Here is a 22,594-nt window from a genome sequence, read left to right as displayed (position 1 = left end):
TCACAGCAGAAGATATATGGGACAGAAGGCTGAATAGCCAGACAGTTAAATAAGAAGTGCTAAGATGGATTCTAATGTTTGAATGTGCAAGGGCCAGTGAGGACAGTGATGTCAAATACCTGTAGTGGAGAACGAGAGTTGAGAGAGAACAGTGCACTGAGCATCCTCTATTATTAGCAGCCAAATCAAACATGTAGCATACCTCATTTAATCCACACAGAAATTGAGAGATAGCTATCTACACTTGAGTTTTACAAATATTAGAGTGGTTTGCTTCTTTGCCCAAATTTACAAAAATTTGAAAAAGCATACTTAGAATCCCCATCTAGGTGATGTGAACTCAGACCACTAAGATATATTTCATTCCAGTTCCCATAACTGAACAGGGATGGGTCAACTGCTACCAGTTGTCCACAAAGACATGAGGATAAGTAGAGAGCCATTCTTCTAGGAGTTAGCAGATGAAATTACTAAGGACAGATTTTGATCTATGAGTGACTGGCATGCCTGAGACTGCAATGGTATTTTCTGGTCAGGATGCTCCACACATACTGGGTTAAATGAGTAACAAGAACATGTGCTAGTTTTCAGTTGGTGCAGTATAAAAATGTAAAGTTCAGGCCCTGGATTCAGACTGGGTTTGGATCTGGAGTCTGCCACTTACTAATTGTGTGAACCATGACATTAATTTAAAATCTTTTGCTTCAGTGTTCTCATTGTTAAAATGGGAATAGTATCAATTCTGCCTCATAGATTGATTGTTGGAATTAAATAAAGTAATTAATTTTAGCAGTTATATTTAAAGGAAACTTAAGACTGCTAGAGCTTCATTGTGTTTACTTGGTGTCTAAATTTACTTTAATCTGGAGGGCAATGAAGGCAAAAAGGCAAAATGAACTCTAGAAATGCATACATCACAATTCATCTTGTCAAAAATTTTTCTTCAGGGAATGTAAATTAGATCAATTTGAAATGAATAATTTAAGATATATAGAGAAGTACAGGGGATCATGTGAATGAGCACTTCAGATGTGGATATTTATATTCTTTTGTCAGTTGTTTTCTGGAGACAAGGTCCTGCTCTATTGCCCAAGCTGGAGTGCAGTGGCATGATCATGATTCACTGCAGCCTCAACCTCCTGGGCCCAAGTGGTCCTCCTGCCTCAGCCCCCCGAGTAGCTGAGTCTACAGGTATGCACCACGATGCTTGGCTAATTTATTTTTATTTCTAGTGGAGACAGGGTTTTACTATGTTGCCCACACTGGTCTTGAACTCCTGGCCTCGAGTAATCCTCTCACCTCAGCCTCTCAAAGTGTTAGGATTACTGGTGTGAGCCCCCAATGCCCTATGATATTTATATTATAAATTACAAATTATAACAGACAGCTTTGGTGGGTAACTGCTTAGGCTATACGTCCCTTAGGAGAATTGCTCCTGATCACGCTTGGTGAAATGGAGCAGCCAGGTCGGAACTGGATGACCCATCTCTCTCGCCATCACAGATTGAACTATTTACACAGTTTTGCCTAACAGACTGTGTCTCCTGGGAAGTTAAAATTGGAACTCAGAGAATGTAGTCAATTTCTGTCAGACACTTGAACTTGGAATATGTGCAATATTGGGGCTGGGACAGTCTAGTAAAGGCTGAAGCAGCAAAGTAGAAAAGGCAGGTTGGCCGAGAATAAAGAAAAACTGAAGTCGTGTCTGGAGCCAGGCAGCTGAGACCAAGTCAGGACTCTACTTTTTGTTATTTGCCAGTTTGTATGACCTTAAGCAAGTGACATAACTTCTCTGTACTCAGTTTATTCTCTCATTGTGATGACTGAATGAGTTAGGATAGGTGAAGCACCTGCAAGGGGATTAGGGAACCTGGCACAGGCTCTAGAGCGTTATCTCATTTCTAATTATGGGTTTCCTCTTTTTCTACTATCATATGTCTGTATTAATCTGTGTGGGTGATCTGTTATCACGAGAGTGCAAGTTGGGGTATGAAGGAGCACCTTATTCCCTGATAACGTTCTAGCTTCTTGACCCAGTCATGCACAATGGGACTTCATGTTTTTGGATTCCTTGAAATCACCCTATATGCTTCCAATAAATTATCTTTTTCCCCTCTATTAATAATAGTTCCAGGCCCTGTAAATACTTAATCTCTGAAGAAGAAACACCAATTTGCACCACCCTTTGGGAAAATTTGAACTACCTGTTCCTGATATTTTGGTGAACAATTCAGTATTAAGCATACCCTTGCTACCCCTGATGTAGAGGTTGTTATTGGGTACGTATAGAAATTTTGCAGTGCTCTATTAGAACAGTAATAATCAAAGAGAGTGCTAGGCATGAGAGTGATATGAAACTCACAGATCATAAAGGTGCCTCCAAATTATTATTATAATCTACATCTAAAATCATTTCTGTTTCATAGCTCCCTTTGGTAAAAAAAAAATAAAACTCATAATTCAGTTAGGTAGTTTCTAGATGTGGATGCTATTCAAAGAATTTCAAAACATATTCCCTAAGACCCTCTTATGGGTAAGACTGACATAATCATAAAAAATAAAAATGCTATTAAATAGACTATAAATTTCAAAATGATACAGAAATGCAATAACCAGCCAGAGATTTGAAGGAAATAATAAAAGCAAACAAAAACTAAATAGACCCTTCCTCCAGTAGAGATTATACCAAAGCCACAAGACAAGGATCAAGGAGCTTCTACAGTATCACCTAGTTCAGGTAAGAGATAGGGCTTTGAAGAGGGTCAGATAAATTGCTACATGGGCAGCCAAACCACAGTGCTTATAAATGTGCTTATAATGATTTCATTAGGAATTTAACTAAAAGCATAGCAAAATAGATATTTCATATTTTTTTGTATACAATATAAATGCACTTTGCTAGAACCTAAAAGAAAATCTATGTTTGTAAAATGTATGCAAACTCTTCCCATAAATCTAAATCAGGGATGATTTCTGGCTTTGAAGCTCTGTGGTAGTGTGCAATGCATTGCAATATGAGATTCTGGTGAAACAAGGAATAAAATCAATTAAGAAAATTTAGTCTGCACTGTAAAACCTAACTAAGCAAATAAAAAACAAAGTTATTTGTAAAATCTTTAGAGACAAGCTGATCATTGCATTTGCAGCACTATTATTGAAAGCATTTATTTCATTGTAGGTACTTCTCCATGCCACCCAGACAGGCAACTTAGCCAGAATTTATGACCAGTTATACAAGCTGAGCTCCCTGTCATGAGCCAATTGCAATACCTCTTTCACAAATGTATAATATGCCACAGTGTTATTCACATGGCATTCACCAGCCATGCTCACCATCGAGTACCAAGTCCCCAGGGTCAATGGCACCTGAAATATCTGTCATAGAGGCACTGAGATTCCCCCTAGGTAGCCAGAAGTATCACCTCTCATAGAAGGGTGGGAGTAGTTGATGATGGTTGAAATGTGGTATAATTCTCTGATCCGTGAAATTTTACAATCAAATTTTCTTTCATTTATAAGTCCGTGTTTGACTTTTTTGACCTATTTGTGGCATGTCCATGGGGCTAGGACTCATGAAAAGATTCTCATTTCAATTTTCATTGTATTGAAGAAACTGAGGGTTGGAAAGCTGTAGCAAATTCTTGTGGCTACCCAGATGCATGAGATCCAGATGGGATCCAAGTTTCCTTTAGTCATCCTGAATCTTCTTCAGCTCATTCCCAGGAATTCTTATATGTCTCTATTCTACCTGAAAATTATTTTGTAATTTTTCAAGCTTGATCTCAAATATATCTGGCCACTGCCGATCAGTAAGAAACTCCCTCATCTGAGAAAGAAGCACCAGAGAAGAAGTTGGAAGGAATGAAAACAACCATGTTCTATGCCACCCCCTTCTCCAAGCTTTTAATAACTCTACATTTTTGGACTTCTGGGGAGAAATTAGACATTGCAAATCATTCTGCTTCTGCAGCTACAGAATTACCTGAGAGAAAAGGTACTGTTAAAGTCTACAACTTCACAGCATCAGATTATTCTCTTAGAAAGAGCAAAGGAAGCTTTTAGGGCTACAAATCATATAACTACAACAGGTCCTAAAGTCACATGTTTTAAAACATGTCAGAAGCACCAGAAACTGCAGCAGGAATATCGTTTTTACCTGAATTTCTAAAACATGCAATAACATGTATAGGAAGAAGGGAAAACGTACCGTACTATCTGGGAGGCTGTGGTGGTAGGAAACACATTATAGCAAAGAATTACCTGTTGTTACCTCTCCGATTAAGATAGAGATGTATTAAATATTTCTACTGTAGTTTCTACCAAAAAGTTGGTAATGAGAGGTGTGTGTCATAAGTAACACCACTTCATAAGTCCCCTCAGATCTGTATACAGGTTTTGAAATTCTGCTGCATAGGTCTGCAATCCCACCCAGGATAAATCACTGCTGAGTGCCATGTCCCCAACAGGGGGCTGTTAATTAGTTTTAAAGGCTCCTGCAGTTCCTCTACTGTTTCCAAGAAGTATGCACACCCAGCAATATATAAAAATCCATTTTTTTTTTGTTTGTTTGTTTTAATGGTCAGCCCAGGCTGAGATTTTATGAGCTTCCCATGGCTGTATAAAAGTTAAGCTATATGCAAATGTGCAAAGAGAAGGCTGTTAAAATTGACTGGGATAAATGCTTTGTTTATCCTGCAGCTGGAATGCAGTGAAACTCCACTGAAATGGAAGGGGAAAGGAGGCCAAATATCATGTGTATCCACCCGTGAGGCTGGGGCAGGGGAGAGCTGCTCTGTGTCTCTGGATTCATTCTAGTCTGCACTTAGCCTAGCTTTGGAGCTGTGTTTTGTATTCCCAGAGAGTAAAATTTTTTCATCCTCAAACATAGTAGACTAGGAATAGAAAGCCTGTGAATTCTAGCATCTTAGAACTGGTGTGGAGCTTAGAGAAGGGCATCTTCTCCCTCCCTCCCATGTCACAAGCACAGAAAATGAGATCCACAAGAACCAACCTCAAAAATAGTCATACATATATAAAAACAACACACTGTACCCTAAATATATATGCATGTATAATTATTTGTTAATGAAAAACAAATAACAATGAATTTCAAGAATAAATGAAATCCAAAAAGTACTCATGACAGCGCTCATCACTGCTTATTAGATCCAGCAGATACCCTAGAGATAATTACTAATCAAAGTCAATAATACATTGGATTTGATTCCCAGTTTAACAAATACTTATTAATCATCTACTAGGTACCAGGGACTGTGCTCTGAACATTGAAGGCTCTAAACAATCTCAGGTCTCAAAGAACTTGTTTGAGTTTTTAAATTTTTAAATTACATCTTCACTGATGTATAATTTAGATACAATAAGATGCATAGATCTTAAATGTACAGTTTGATGAGTTTTGACAAGTGTAAATACCTGTGAGATTATGTCAAAGAACACACACACACATCCCCCACAGATACATGCACAATTATGACATTATATCTTTGTTTATAATTTATTTAAAATATATTTCTGAGTTGGGAACTTTAATTCTCATTTTTTTAATCCTAAAAAGCCCACAATCCTCAAGTTATCCAAGAGGTCAGTCGAACATTTAGTTCTGCACGCGCACGCACACACACACACACACACACACACACATAAACTTTTCTTCTTGCTGTGATAAAATACTATCCTTGTGAAGTCATATAATCTCTCTTTTATTCTGCATATCAGTAAGATAACATTGAACACTTCCAAGAAAGTGGGACATCAATGTTATGACAGCTAATGTATAGTGTTAGCTCTATAAGGAATATAACTGACTTTTTCCCACTGAACCTCACCAAAAACTTCACGAAAAACTTGGACTTGGCACAGTGATTGCCAACTCCATTTCACAGAGTGCCTCTGAGGCATAGAAAGTTCAACTGCCTAGTCAAGTAGGTGGCAGGAGAATACAATGAACCCTTATTTTCTGATTCTGGAGTCTAAGTTTCTTAACTTCACACAAGATGATCTCCCATAATAAGATAAGCACCTGTGTAAAGACTAAAGTTTTTTTTTGTTGTTGTTGTTTTGTTTGTTTTTGGTCTGTGAGTCCCTAAATCTGTAACCAGAGCCACAACTTGGTCACACAGGGCAGTCCTAATACCTAAAATAATACAGAATTCAAGATTCTTTTGAATTTAAAATGATAGATAAGTATCTATCTAACCTAAAATAGGTTTTTTCAAACAGCTAAAATATAGATAACTAAATGCCAGAATAACACTAAGATTCACTATTTAGCCAATAAATGAAATAAAAGACAATATCTGGTATACACCCACATGTACTCTTAATTGATTTACAGTCACCCTTGACTCCAGCCCTTTCCCTTTGGTTAATTTCATAAAGATTCCTCTCCCTTTTGCACTCATCCAAGCTTCAAAACCTACATTTTTTTTTCTATATTTAAAGTTATATAATTTACATGCTTAGGCAATATTGGACAACTTAGAGAACTCAATGATTTCAGGTAACATAAATAATACCCCAAATCTCCCAACTACATAAGACAGTTTTCTTTGGTGATCTCCTTCTGATAAGAGAAGTAGATAGGCATATCCTAATTTGCCTTGGTATTACTACTGCTTTAATCAACTTATCTGGCATTTTTCTATTACTTTTTAAAGATAATTAAGCCAAGGTGTTCAGAGTTATCAACTGGAATTTTTTAAAAATTACAAAATCAAAAGCAAGAAGGCTTTAATATTTTTATCTCAGATGCACAGTATATTTAAAAACCTCTCTTACAAAATATTAGATGATTTTCAGGGATGGTAAGTCCAGTTGAAGGTATGATAGGTGGGGCCTCTTAGGTCCCAGCCAGGGTGGTAATGGGCAGAGTCCAGTGAGGCAGATGGTCATTTGGAGAGCCATTTCCCCAGCAATTGAGGAATAATCACCAGTCAATGGGGAAGGGTTGAATATTTAGTACAAGTAGTTGGAAAATTATCTAATTGGATAATACTTACAACATGCCACCTAGATATACAGAGATACATATCTTCCAGGTAATTTAACAGATCACTTCTAAGAAGTAAAAATATAAAATTCTACAATCATCCATTAGTAAATATTCCACTCACGTTAAGGATAACTTGAGGGTTGTGAGCTCTCAAAGATAAAAGAAAGAGAAGTAAAAACATCAGCTCAAGAATATGTATTAAATAGATTATAAACAAAGAAATAATATCATGAATAAATAATGTGCCCCTGAAAACAAATAAGAAAAGCACTAACACAATAATAGACAAATGGGCTATGAACATGAAAAAAATGTTTTACAAAGAAGAAATATAAACATAATACGTCTGATAAACATGTGAAAGAATAACTTCTCTAGAAGAAAAAATGCATATTAAAACATATGGATATTCTTTGTTATCAAATTATTTCAAGGTTGGTGATAGTGGAGTGTGGCAGGCTTTCAAAATGCTTCTATTAGGGGAATAAAACAACACAGTGTTCCTTGTAAATCAATTTGGCTCCATGTTTCAAGATCATTAAACATACTCCTGTTTTACCAAATGATTCTATTTCTCAGAATTTATCTTTTGAAAAAATTATTTAAATATGCAAAAAGATGCTCATGATATTTATAATAGCAAAAGAGAAAATGGAAACACTCTACTTGTCCAATCCCAGAAGATGTTCACTCTATTTCAAAATATTTATATAAAGGAATATACCAGTTCACATTTCCAAAGAATAGCAGAGATGAGAAAAGAAATGGTCATGCTAAACCAGTTAATTAGACAAAAAGTAGAAAAGACAAATTTTAAAAAAATTATCAGTGGTCGAGGAATGAAAGATTTTTTTGTTTTGTTAGAGAGTTAATATGATAGTTTAGAGAATTTGGTTATTATGTTACATTTTGTTAATGCAGAGGAAATACAGCAAATGTACAGACTTGTCAAATGCAATGCAATTCGTTCTGTTGAGAACAACTTGCTTGTTTAGACTTGATGAAAACACTGAATCTAGTTATCTGTAGAAAGGAATATATACCTATAACTTCTAATAATTATATTGTGACTCTTTCGTCTGGAACAAAGGACTATGCATCATTCAGATAATTGGGAAGAGAAGTTGGATATGCAGGAGGGTAGGCCTGATCACTTCTGCCTGAGAGGAGCAGGGTCACTAACAGCCCCCTGGGCTCAAATGGCACATTTGTATAGGTGAAAAAAAGGGCACCCATTCCTCCTAACGCTTCACTACCATGTGCCCAGAAATACTCATGACTGTAACTACAGAAGTAAATGGTGCCCTCTGGAATAGCATGTCACAATGGTCCAAAGTAACTCAGGCTACTAAGAAGATCAGAAGTCACTTAGAGACTGGGTCTAGCCAGAGGCTAATAGGGGGAAAATAAATAAGGAATGAGAAGGGGAGAAGCTACACCCCCAACCCCTGTCCCACACTTCACTGCTTTCCATAGTGACATGGGGGAAGTGCAGGACTAGAAGAGCAGGCAAGTGATCATATCTGATTATCCCAAGGAGTAGTTCAGAGATCCTTTCATGACAGAGGGTATGCTGGGGCTGGAGGCAGACAGGACTCAGTACATGGTTCGAAATGGACAATTAGAATAGACACTCCGATCTACAAAATTAGGAAGAAAGTACCTCTCTTGTGGGATTGTTAGCATGGAATTCCATACATACATATGCATATAGACATATATTACTTGGCAAGTTGTAAAGGCTTACACATGATAACAATAATATAAAAACCTGCTTCATCTCACTGACATTTCAGCAAATTCTAGAGAAATTCTCATTAGCACTGCTAAGTGTTCCTCATGCTGTGTTAGAAGGAGCCAGGCAGCCAAGAGAGTCAGCGTTAATAACATCTCCAGTTCCACCATTTCTAGCTAAAGGGTAAATCCTTTAAACTTTTAAGATCTATGTTTCTTTATACATAGGGCTAAAAGTACTATTGCCCCTTCCCAATGAGATCCTGTCTATAGAATGATTATACACACTGAAAGACCTGCATAAATGCAAGAGATATTGTGGAAGTGTTTGCATGCATGTGTTTTATGGTTATTCTTCACCCCTCTGTTCCTCTGTTTTTACCAATAGTAAACACATGAAACCTAAAAGAAGCCTCCATGCTTTGTATTGAAACAAAAAGAGGCACCTGGGAAACTGTTCTGCTTTGTTACTTTAAAGAAGAGGGATCTTGACAAGACAGCAGCCAAGGCCTTGAGGTCTTGGGGTCTAGAACAAGCAAAATAAAAGGAGCTGAAAAAAATGATTCATGGGTAATTTTTTTTTTTTTTTTTTTCTAAGACAGAGTCTCACTCTGTCGCCCAGGCTGGAGTGCAGTGACTCGACCTTGGCTCACTACAAGCTCTGCCTCGCAGGTTCACCCCATTCTCCTGCATCAGCCCCCGGAGTAGCCGGGAGTACCGGCGCCCGCCACCACGCCCAGCTAATTTTTTTGTAGTTTTAGTAGAGACGGGGTTTCACCGTGTTAGCCAGGACGGTCTCGATCTCCTGACCTCATGATCCACCTGCCTCAGCCTCCCAAAGTGATGGGATTACAGGCGTGAGCTACCATGCCCAGCCATGGGTAAACTTTTAAATAAAAGCAATCTCAATCCTCTAATATCTTCCCAGATGCTCCATGAGAGACATTTCCTGGTAACTCTTGGGAAGCTTTCCTTGAACTTGGAAAAGGCAGCCTTGGAATTTACTGTAGACATGCACTGACTAAGTATTTCAGTCTTTTTTTTTTTTTTTTTTTTTTTGAGACGGAGTCTCGCTCTGTCGCCCAGGCTGGAGTGCAGTGGCCGGATCTCAGCTCACGGCAAGCTCCGCCTCCCGGGTTTACGCCATTCTCCTGCCTCAGCCTCCAGAGTAGCTGGGACTACAAGCGCCGCCACCTCGCCCGGCTAGCTTTTTTTGTATTTTTTAGTAGAGACAGGGTTTCACCGTGTTAGCCAGGATGGTCTCGAACTCCTGACCTCGTGATCCGCCCGTCTCGGCCTCCCAAAGTGCTGGGATTACAGGCTTGAGCCACCGCGCCCGGCCGTATTTCAGTCTTAACCAAAGGAGAGAGGAGAACCCATTTTGGTGCACACAATCTAACCAGCTAAAGACTGAAACTCTTGATTATGTCATGATTTCTGTATGAACCCATGAGTTCCTGCACATTAGTTAAGATTATATTGTAGGTTTTTCTGCCAACTTCCCATATCTAATGCCAAAGGAATTGAATCGAGGAATCCATCACTTATCTGCTTCCAACATAACAAAAATGCCAAAGTTTTGGAATTAGAGTTAAAATATATATAGGTGCTAGTTTTGTAAATAAAAAGTTATAAGAAAGTCCATCAATGTTAGCAACTCTTCTTCTGGGGGCATTGCTAGATTGTTTGTACTTCTGTCCCTTACTCTATTTCATGGATTAATAAATCAAAGGGTGCCAGATGAAGAAGTTTCTTCGGTCTGGATATTCACCTGTTAGCAGAAATCTCATCTAAAAAAATATTTGCACAGATCCCTCTTTTTTTTTTTTCCTATGCTTATTTTTGATGTAAATGACTTGCTAACGTTGAACTTCATTAACTCTAAAATGTGTGAGACTCATCTTGTTTTTTCTGGTTTAGCATTCAGAAAGTGACACACATTTACCTATGTAACAAACCTGCACATTCTGCACATGTACCTCAGAACTTAAAATTTAAAAAATTAGAGAAGTGGTTATCAAATTATGAAAATTTATTTCTAGTGAGACTAAGCCACAGCATGCGGGTGATTTGGGGCACAGTTTTCTATACTTCACCATTCCATAAGCTAGCAATAAATACAGGGGCAAATGTTATTGTACATTTTCCACATATAGGAAGAAGGCACTTTCTAATTTCAGAGCTTAGTGTAATAATATCATTCAGATATTACTTTTCTTTCCTTTCCAAAGTTTTCTTATCTCTGCTTTTCCTGGATATCCTTAGGAAACTTACAGGGGTGCTTATTTCTTATAGACAGGTCACAGGTGGCATTATTTTTCTGTAGCATGGAAGGAAAACTGGGTCAACATGGAACCCTGGTGGTTCACATGAGTTAGAGGTGGTAGGGATGTCAGGAAAATTGAGGGAAGCAGAAAATGCAGAATCTGGAAGACAATAAGGCAGTTGTCCTGTCCAAACTTGTTAACAGATATTTTTTTGTTTTTCTTTTCATATAGGCTCCACACCTACCACCTCCTCCTCTCTTTACACACATAGATCCATATGCCTCTCAAAAGTCAAACACTAATGATGCAGTATTTTCCTTAAGTCTTTAGGGAACAGCATTGGCACCCTATGGTCTACTCGTCAGCCAGCATTCTTTGGACTAATGTTCAATGCCCTTCATGACGCTCTTCCAATTTACATCATTTCTGATGCCTCTTTATCATGAATCCTTGCCCCCCAGCTGATGAGGGTTTCTGCCAATTTTGAGTGAAAGGACATTGTTTTAGTCTTATAAAGCTATGTTTAGAGAGTAGCAATTTACCAGAAGTGAAAGATGTCAAGGCACAGGGTACCCACTTGGATTATACATGAACCAAAGAGAACCTATAACATTTAGAGGCTTTAACACTAACCTAAAATACAGTTTCATCCCTGATGCTTTACAATTGTGACTGCCATGGTGTGCACCTGTTAGGGTTCAGGTGAATTTTAGGAGTATGTCCACCTTCTGCTTTCAATTGCGGAACGATTGAAACAATAAATGTGCCGAGCACCTATAGTGTTCCAGACTTACAGCTAAGCATTTGTGTATGTATCAATGAGACAGGCAACAATATTCTCATTTTACAGAGGAAAACTGAGCACAAGTAGAGACTAAATGACCAAGGACACGCAGCCAGTCAGGGAACTAGGACTCACACTTTGGTGGTTTGCTGTTGTTGTTTAACTTCTTTCTCAAGCTCACTTCCTGGAGAAATGGTTTCATTTTCTGTTTGAACGAAGGTCTACTGATCACGCAGACTTCTAGATATCAGGTTAATTTACTACTATACTACCTTTGTCTTACACAAATTATACAAAATTCAGTTAATTTCAATGCTCCAATAAAAATGCATTCCATTTCTCCTTTTCACTAGGAACAGTCGTAAACTTCATGAAGCCAGGGAGTAGGGATATGCTGCAAAACATTTTATCTCCTATGTCCAGCAGAGTTCCTGACACACAGATAGTGATGAAAGTCTCTTAAATGAATAGATTATAAATAGGACCTGTGCTCAGTCTAATATACCAGTCTGTCTGAATATTGACAAGAAGTAGACAAGCCAACTTGTCCAAGGTCACTAAGTGACTGCTCACTGAAACAAAAATTTTCTGAATACTTATTATGCAGAAACCAAGCTATCACCAGGTGCAAAGTCTAGACTAAGAGAAGTCTGGAAGAGGAGGATGTTTGGTCTCTGTCCTTAAGAAGTTTAAAATCTGATCTAGTTCCATCTTCCAATGCATTTCTTATGGTCTATACCAAGCCACCAATGATGTAAATAAAACATTCAGGTTTCTTGTAGAAATGTTGCTCCACTATCCTTCATGCAATAATGCAGCACTTTGTAACAAGCTTTATAATGAGGCTATGAATTAAAGTGATGCATGGCTTTTCTGAGCTACAATATGCATCACAACAGCCTGTATTAACAATTTAAAACCGTATAATGTGCTTTATAAGCTAATAAAGTAGCTGCCTCTAAATGATTTATCAAATATGAATAATGCATCCAGAAATAACTTACAGGAACAGAGCCAGCATCCCCCATTCCTTCGCTAGCTGACTTTCTACACAGATGATGCTGAGGACACATGGGAGCTGAGTTACTGAGCTCTAGACACCAGGCTCCTGTTCTGCCAGGAAGCCTGCCTGAGTTCTCCCAGGAGCCCCCCTTGTAATCATCTATTTTCAATATTTCAGCCAGCCTCTCAGCCTTTTCCCTTCTGGCTCTCTCTCTAACCCTTTATTCTCCCCTATAGCTTTCTCCTCTTTTAGAATCTTCTTCATTCCATCATCCTTTCTGCTTATTTAAAGGGAGGACAGAAGTTATCTTAGAAAGTTTCTGTATAGGAGCAGCTATATGAAGTAGATGAATCAGAAGGGAGAACTCTAAGGTCTAATAACCCAGAAAGAGAACAGTTCTACATGCTTTCTAGACTTCTAAGATATATTCACATTAGATTTTAAACTGCCCATTATTCTAAGTGAAGTAACTCAGGAATGGAAAACCAAATATCATATGTTCTTACTTATAAGAGGAAGCTAAGCTATGAGGATGCAAAGGCATAAGTGTGGTATAATGGGCTTTGAGGACTCAGTTGGGAGAGGAGTTAGGCATAAAAGACTACATATTGGGTACAATGTACGCTGCTCAGGTGATGGGTGCACTAAAATCTCAGAAATTACCGCTAAATAAGTTATCCATGTAACCAAAAACAACCTGTACACCAAAACTTACTAAACTAAAACTAAAATAAAATACTTTGAAGAAGTGGGGGATAAAAAATGGCTTCCATCTACCCTTACAGGTTCTTTGGCTGGTCTATGAATTAAATTAACATAAGACAGATTAATAGAAGAAAAAAGCATATATAATTACCTACATATACATGGTAATCCCACAAAATAGGAGACTCAAATAAGTGTCAGGTAATTAAAACTTTTATAGCATTGTAAGCTACAGAAAGGAACAGAAGCTTGGGTCATCTAGGTGATGGAGACACAAGTTAAAGGAAGGTGGAAGGAGGAAATGTATGGTGAATAAAGGTTGTCTTGTTATGAAAAATAAAAGAAGTGTTTCAAACATATCTGAATTTATAAAATAAGAGTAAATGTCCTACCTGATGTGATACTGCATTGTATGTAAAACTATGTGCATATATTTAAAAAAGAAAATCACATATTGACATCGTTAAGCATTATTTAAATAATTTTCTTTAAAATATTAGGTTTTCTAAAATCACATTCTAAAACCATCCTTATTTTGAAATCAGAACATACATTAGTACAATGTATTATTAATCGTAAAATTAGTAGTAATAGTAACATATATTAGACCCATTATTAGAGAAAGAAATAACAATGAGTCAATTGGTGAACAATGCCTCACTTATAAATTTATTTTTACATAGTTATGAAATGTACGTGGGAACTAGAAAATTTGATTCAAATCCTATAGAGTACTAGCCCCAGACTCAGGTTACACCAACACAAACACTCATTCCCGTATGAAATGCAAAACAGCAAATATGCCAAAGGCCAGCAGGAATGTTCACAGAAATCTCTTTTTCACAAGTGGACTGCAGCTGTCTTCTGAAAGTTGGAATGGAGCAGCAAAGACGAGAGATATCTTCGGCAGCACAGAAAGCAGGGGACGTGGTGGGAATTAACATAGAAAATTCTTTAGTAACCAAAAAGCTTAGTGCTCGTCTACAAGCTAGCACTCGCTAGAGCGAGATCTCCCAGCATTCAGAAAACTGGCAGCTAATTTTTAAAGGATGAAGAGAACTCTGGAATATCTCTACTGTTCAGGTCCTGAGCCTTTCTAAAGGAAATCTAAAATCCCAATATAGCGCTAAAAAAATTGAAATTAGAGGCAAACAAAATCAATTAAACCTGCAAGAATAACCTGACAGAGGCCATCAAAAGATTAGACTCACTCAGAGCACTCCCCTCAATGTTGTCCTGACAGAAGATGTGGTACACTATTATTTGGATTCAGACCTTGTTTACCTGTCTTTGTTGTTCTACTTGAAAAAACGGCTGGCGTTCAATCAAAAACTCCAAGGCACATGATGAAGCAAGGAAATGCAAGAGAGAAAACACTTAAGAAATGACTACAATGGAAATAACAAACAAAGATAATAAAATAATTATGATGAAGTTTCCACTTTTGCTAATGGAGAGATGGCTTACAAGACTAGCCCTCCCCCCATAACAGCTACAGGACTGGATAATATAGAGTGGCCAACTGTTTCTCAGGCAATGGAAAACAGGCAGCACAAGACTCCAAACTCACGAGAAGGAGTCTGTGAGATGAGCTTTTTCAATTATACAGCTATCTGCATGGGAAAAAATTTTCTCATTTGGGCAAAAAGTGATGCGACTCTAGTAGAACAGGACTGTCCAGTTGAAACTAGGCAGCAGAAATCATAATTTGAGGCCACTGAAAAGGGTGAAATCTGAGATGGAACATTGGGGAGGTGGACCAAGAAGATAAGGTGTCCAGAATTTACTATAAGGGCTCCCTATGAGTCTGTGGTTGAGAGACAGGCTTTCTTGTGTTCGGGAAAATCCAATCAAGGTTTACTAGACAGCTGCTGTGAGGTTGAGAATGGAACAGAGATACTGATGCTGAACGCTTATGGGGGAAAGCAGGGCTGAGAAATGTTGGAATCCTGACCATGCCAGAGTAAGTCTCATTGACCACTTCTTTGTAGCCCTAGAAGCCAGAGAAAATCATAGAAATGTCACTCTGTTAATAGAAAGGAGTAAAGATAATCGTGGAGAGTAAGACCTACCCCATACTCACTTTGAATAAGACTAAACTCAAGCCTTAATAGGATCCCGAAGGAAGACAGATTTGAAAGTTTTGTCTCACCAAGTTATATGGGTTTGGGAAACTGAGAATTTCACAGATCTGCATCAATAAACCAAAAACAAGGCAACAAGTTTAAGGTAATCACCCTTTAATGGCACTGCCTGCTGAAACAAGAATAAATATTCTGCAGAAGAGAATAGAGAAGATATTTCGTACAAATACTTAGCATAGAGAGGTTGGAGTGTTTATCTTGAATCATACAGAATAAGATGTCAAAGCAAAGAGTAATGGTAAAGTGTCAAATAGTCAAAATACATAATAATCATAAATGTAAATATACTTCATAAAAGTGTTTCAAATACATGAAGCAAATGATGTCAACAAAATGACAGATTAGGCAGCTACAGCCACCTCTCTGTACAAAGAGACATTGAGAAATAACTATAAATGGTCAGAACCAATTCTGTTAGATTTCTGGAAAACAGTCACAGGTCTACAGCAACTAAGAAAACTATATATCAAGAAAAAGGCAACTTAAAAAACAGTGGGAAATGTTTCTGGTGATTCTACCTACGTTTCTTTGGCTTCATGACAGTCTTGAATATAGCAGCGCACAGCCTCAGTCAGTATGGGAACCTGGTCCCTTGTTCCAGAGAGAACAGAGCAGATCTTATTCACACATCATTGTTTCTATCTTTGCTAACCTATCTGGAGGCTACTTGAAGGACTGATGCAAGGTGCTTATCTCTATTTTACTTAAATCAAAACTCATTCAGAGAAGAAAACTAATAGGTGTTGCTGTAAAACACTGCAAGGTGGAATAAGAATCTGATAGTATCTGGGGAAAACTTACCATTAAGACATACATTAGGTGGTTTAAAGTCTGAGAGAAAAATATCAGGGGAAGGGGAGTCTTGGGAAAATTAGGGCATTTGAAAGTACACATGTGTGTTGGATAATATAGAAAGTAACATGCATGTCAAAAGCATTCAAAAGCACACATGTATGATGAAGAATTTTGAAAATCAAATGCATGCCCTAATGCTTTACCTCTGGCTGATCACCAGGAACAGTGCAAGTAGGTAATGAAGCCTTAGGCAGAGTTGTAAATGGCCTGGCAAAATGTTAAAGCAGTGCCCCAGCACAGAGAAAATCTACAAATGGGCAATGTGGTTTTTGTTGTTGTTGCTTTTTGAAATCTCTTGGCATTAAACACTAGTTGAATTTCCATCAAACACTAGTTGAACACAAGCCATAGGAACTGAGACATTAGTGACCGTGGGACAATGAATATAAACTTTCAAAAACAATTTGGAAAATCACTAAGCAGATAGGTGTGGCTATCAAAAATCAACAACAGCAAACTGTAGTGAAGAGAAAGAATCTGATTTCCAGATTTATCACATTCGTTTTCTGGTTTTCAAGTGAAAAAAAATACAAACAGTACAAAGAAACAGGAAAGTATGGTTCATTCAAAAGGATATATACGTGTGTGTGTGTTTATGTGTGTGTGTGTATTCACAGATACTGTACCTAAGAAAGCCTGGATATTTGACTTAGTAGAAAAAGATCTTGAATTACCTGTGTTAAATATGCTTAAAAAACTAAATAATAACTGAATATAGTTTTACAATCACTGAAATGAAAAAAAAAACTACAGCAGTTTGACAATAATGTTAAGCAGAGAGAAGACAGATTTAGCAAACTTAAATATAGGACTATTTAAATTACTCCGTCTAAGGAGCAGAGGAAAAATAATGGAGAAAAGTAAACAAAGCCTAAGGGACCTGAAGGACACAATCAAGCAGATCAACATTTGCAAATATGTAGCTCTCAGAAGAAGAAGAGAGAAAGAGGCTAAATAATATTTAAAGAAATAATGGCCCAAACTTCCCAAATGTGATGGAAGACGTGAATCTATACATCCTAGAAGTTCAAAGAACTCCATGTAGGATAATCCCAAAGAGAGCCACACTGAGACATATAATAACAAAATTGTTGACAAAGACAAAGACAAACAAACTTGAAAACATCAAGAGAGAAGCAACTTATCACTTAACCAGTTATCCTCAATTTGTTTAACAGCTGATGTCTCATCAGAAACCATGTAGAACAGAAGGTAGTATGAGAGTGTAAAGTGCTAAAAGAATAATAAATCTCAACCAATAATTCTACAACTGTCAAGTCTATTCTTCAAAAATGATTATAAAATTAAAACATTCACAGATCCTAAAAGTAGAGAGAGTTTATTATCAGTAGCTCAGCCACACAATAAATGCTAAAGGAAGTCTTTCAAGTTGAGATGAAAGGACGTTAGAAATCAATACAGAGCCGCATGAAAAAAAGTAAAGACTTCTAGCAAAGATAGCTATATAAGCAAATTTTGAAACCAATATTATGTATTTTTAGAATGTAATTCTACTTTTCATTCCTGAATCATTTTTAAAATGTATAAAAATAACTATAAATCTATATTATATATAATTTATATTGATATGTTTGACAACAGCATAAAAAGTTTAATTAGAGATGTATAATAGATTTTTTGTATGATATTGAAGTTTAAGTTGAGATATTAATTAAAAGGGGATATTAAACCAAAACCAAATTTGAATAAATTCAAAAGATATGAAATACATCCTCTAACCACAATGAAGTTAAAAATTAATAACTGCAGAAAAACTGGAAAATTTTAAAATATGTAAAAATCAAACAGCACATTTTTAAACAACGAATGAAACAAGAGAAAATACACAAAGGTAATTAAAAATATTTAAAGATAATGAAAAGGGAAATATACATGCCAAAATATATGGGATGCACCAAAGGCAGGGCTCTGAAGGAAATTTATGGCAGAATATACCTACATTAAAAAATAAGAGAGACCTCAATTCAACAAACTAATGCTACACCTTAAAGAACTAGACAAAGAAGAGCAAACCAAATCCAAAGCTAGCAAAGAAAATAAATAATAAAGCCAATTAAAGAAAAGTGAGTTAGAAACTAAAAGCTCTAGAGATAATCAATAAAAACAAAGGAGAGTTTATGGAAAGATTAATAAATTGAGATATCTTTAGCTAGAACAGCAAAATCAAAAACCAAAAAACACCATGTAAAGTCAGAAACAAAAATGAGAATGCTACTACTGGAATAAAGTACTGCTACTTACAGAAATAAAAATAATTATAAAAACATCCTATGAGTTTTTATACCAACAAATTAGATAACCTAAATAAAATGGACTAATTCTTAGAAATACACAAATTATCAAATCTGACTCAAGAAGAAACAGAAAATCTGAACAGACTTAGAAAAAGTAAGGAGATTGAATTCCTAATCAATCATCTCCCAAAAATGGAAAATCCAGAACTAGATGGCTTCACTGGTAAATTCTACTAAACACTTAAAGAATAATTAGTATCAATACTTTTCAAATTCTTCAAAAACATAGAGCAGGAAGAAATACTTTCTGACTCATTTTGAGGTCAGCATTACCATGATACCAAAGCCAGAAAAACAATATAAGAAAATAAAATGACAAGCAAATATTCATTATAAATATAGAAGCCCAAATCTTTAACAAAATATTAGCAAATTAAATTCAATAGCATGCTAAAAGGATTATACATCATGGCCAAGCGAGATTTATCCAAAGAATGCAAGGATGTTTTAATATAAGAAATTTAATCACTGTAACGTACACATTAACAGAACAAATGAAATTTATATATATATCAATTTACATAAAAAAGATTTGACAAAATTTAATACTATTTCACAACATTCAGAAAATTAAGAATAAAAGGAAATGTTCTCAACATGATAAAAGACATTTATGAAAACCCAGCATCTAAGGTTACATTCAACGGTGATAAACTGGAAGTTTTCCCTCTCAGATCAGGAACAACACAAGTAGGCCTGCTTCTACTATTGCTATTCAACATTATACTGAAATTTTTGCCAAAGTATTTAGGCAAGAAAAATAAATAATAAAGCATTATTATTGGAAAGAAGGAAATGAAACTATTCACAGGTGGCATGATCTTCTATAGAAAAAAAAAGCTAAGAATCCATAAAAAGTAGCTAGAGCTAATAAAGAAATTGAACAAAGTTGCATGATATAAGACCAACAGGGAAGAATCAATCATGTTTCCATACACCAGCAATAAACAACCCAAAAAGGAAATTTTAAAAGATATATATTTACAATACCATCCACAAGAATGAAATATACCTATTCAAAGTCGATGTCAGACCAAAAACACGTCTGAATAATTTTAAGACTAAAATAATGCAAAATATATCCTGCAACCACAATGGAATGAAGTTAGGAATGAAATACTGAGGCTTAAATTTAATCCAATATGTGGAAGACTTGCAGGCCAAAAATTGTGAGGCATTGCTGAAATAAATGTTAAAAGATGTAAACAAGTTGAAAGTTATCACGTGTTCATGAACTGGAAGACCTGATATTGTTAAAATGGCAACACTACCCAAGGTGATCAACACATTCAATGCAAACAGTAGCATTTCTTAAGCTCATTTTCTGAAGAAATGGAAAAGTGAATCCTCAAATGTATATGTAATTGAAAGGTGCCCAAGGAGTTAGAATAATTTTGAAAAACAAGAACAATGTTGGAGGATTAGGAGTTCCCAACTTTAAATTCACTAGAAAACTGCAGTAATAAAAATAGTGTGCTTTTGGCATAAGAATAGAGACTAATGGAACAGAATTCAGAATACATCAATATGTCCATCTATCTATGACCAGTTGATCTTTAAGTAATTGCTAAGACTATTCAATGGGGATAGAATAGCCTCTTCAACAGACAGTGCTGGGACAACTAGATATTTATAAACAAAAAAATGAAGTTGGTAGAGTACTCTTCAGCCGTAAGAAAGAATGAAAATACTGTCATGTGTGACAACATGAATGGACCTGGAGAACATTATGTTAAATGAAGTAAGTCAGACACAGAAAGATAAATACTACATTCTCTCGCTTATATGAGGTAGCAAAAAAAAAAAAAAAAAAAAAAGCTTATGAAAGTAGAGAGTAGAATACAGGTTATGAAAGGCTAGGAATGGGAAGGGAGAATAAAAAAAGACTGGTTTATGGATACAAAGTTACAGCTAATGCTAGGAATAAATTCTAATGCTCTGTAGCACTATTGGTTGAATATGGTTAACAATACTTTTATTTTCAAAAAGCTAGAAGAGAGAATTTTGAATGTTTATGACAAAAGAAATGATAAATATTCAAGGTGATAGGTTTGCTAATAATCCTGATTTGATCATTATGCATGGTATACATGTATGAAAATATTACTCGTATCTCATAAATATGTAAAACTATTACATGTCAACTAAAAACAAAATAAAATAAGCTCAAAAAGAATAAATCACGCCAGGCGCGATGGCTTACACCTGTAATCTCAGCAGTTTGGGAGGCCGAGGCAGGCCAATCTCCTGAAGTCTAGAGTTTGAGAAAAGCCTAGCCAACATGGTGCAACACTGTCTCTACTAAAAATACAAAAATTAGCCAGGTGTGGTGGCGTCTGCCTGTAGTCCCAGCTACCCAGGAGGCTGAGGCAGGAGAATCACTTGAACCCAGGAGGTGGAGGTTGCAGTGAGCCAAGATCGTGCCACCGCACTCCAGACTGGGCAAAAGAGTGAGACCCCCTCTTAGAAAAAATAAATAAATAAAGATTGAATCAATTTCTAAATACTTGCTTAAAACAGTAGCAAAACGTGTTTATTAATCAGGGAAACCTAAACACTATTATATACAGTGCCAAAACAACAATGGCTCGATGCAATGAAAGTTTCTCATTCAAAAAATAGTAATAAAAATCAAGAAAATGTAGTTGGACCCTCAACCTAAATCTTGTACACAAAATAGTTGTAAATGAGTCAATGACCTAAATATAAACATTAGAACAATGAAACTTACAGAAAAAATTATGGATAAATCTTCATGACCTTGGATTTACCACCGGATTCTTACATATGACACAAAAAGCATGCACAATTTAAAAAATAGAGAAATAGAATGTCACCAAAATTTTAAAGTTTGTGCCTTAAAATGTATTGTCTAAAAAGTGTTTTAATTGGAAAATTAAAGAGAATGGAGAATCTAGTGAGTCTACAGAAAATATTTGCAAATCATGTATTTAATAAGGGTCTATTAAACAGAATATATAAAGAATTATTAAAACTCCACAACAAAATTCAAACAACCTAGTTTAAAAATGGACAAGGGATTTGAATAAACATTTTTTCCAAAGAAAATATTCAAAGGCCCAGAAAACTCATAAAAATATGTCCAACATTATTAATCATTAGCAAAATTGAAATTAAAATGCCAGTGAAGTACAACTTCCTACCCACCAGGAGGACTGTAATTTTTTTTTTTTTTTTTGAGACGGAGTCTCGCTCTGTCGCCCAGGCTGGAGGGCAGTGGCCGGATCTCAGCTCACTGCAAGCTCCGCCTCCCGGGTTTACGACATTCTCTCGCCTCAGCCTCCCGAGTAGCTGGGACTACCGGCGCCCGCCATCTCGCCCGGCTAATTTTTTGTATTTTTTTTTTTAGTAGAGACGGGGTTTCACCGTGTTAGCCAGGATGGTCTCGATCTCCTGACCTCGTGATCCACCCGTCTCGGCCTCCCAAAGTGCTGGGATTACAGGCTTGAGCCACCGGAGGACTGTAATTTTTTAAAATGGAAAACAACAAGTGATGGTGAGGATGTGGAAGAATTGGAATCTGTACACATTACAGGTGGGAAGTTACAGCTGCTCTGTGAAGGATTTTGGTAATTCCTCAAAAAGTTAAAGACAAAATTATGAAATAACTGCAATTTTAGGTGTATACTCACAAGAATTTTAAAAAGGCACTCACATGAGTATGTGTGCATTCATGTTCATGGTGGCCCTATTCACAATAGCCAAAAGTTGGAAACAGCCCAGATTTCCATCAATGGATGAATAAACAATTGTA

The sequence above is a fragment of the Rhinopithecus roxellana genome, chromosome 17 (genome assembly GCF_007565055.1).
Source record: "Rhinopithecus roxellana isolate Shanxi Qingling chromosome 17, ASM756505v1, whole genome shotgun sequence".
Taxonomy (NCBI): Eukaryota; Metazoa; Chordata; class Mammalia; order Primates; family Cercopithecidae; genus Rhinopithecus; species Rhinopithecus roxellana.
This window is presented reverse-complemented; position numbering follows the sequence as displayed.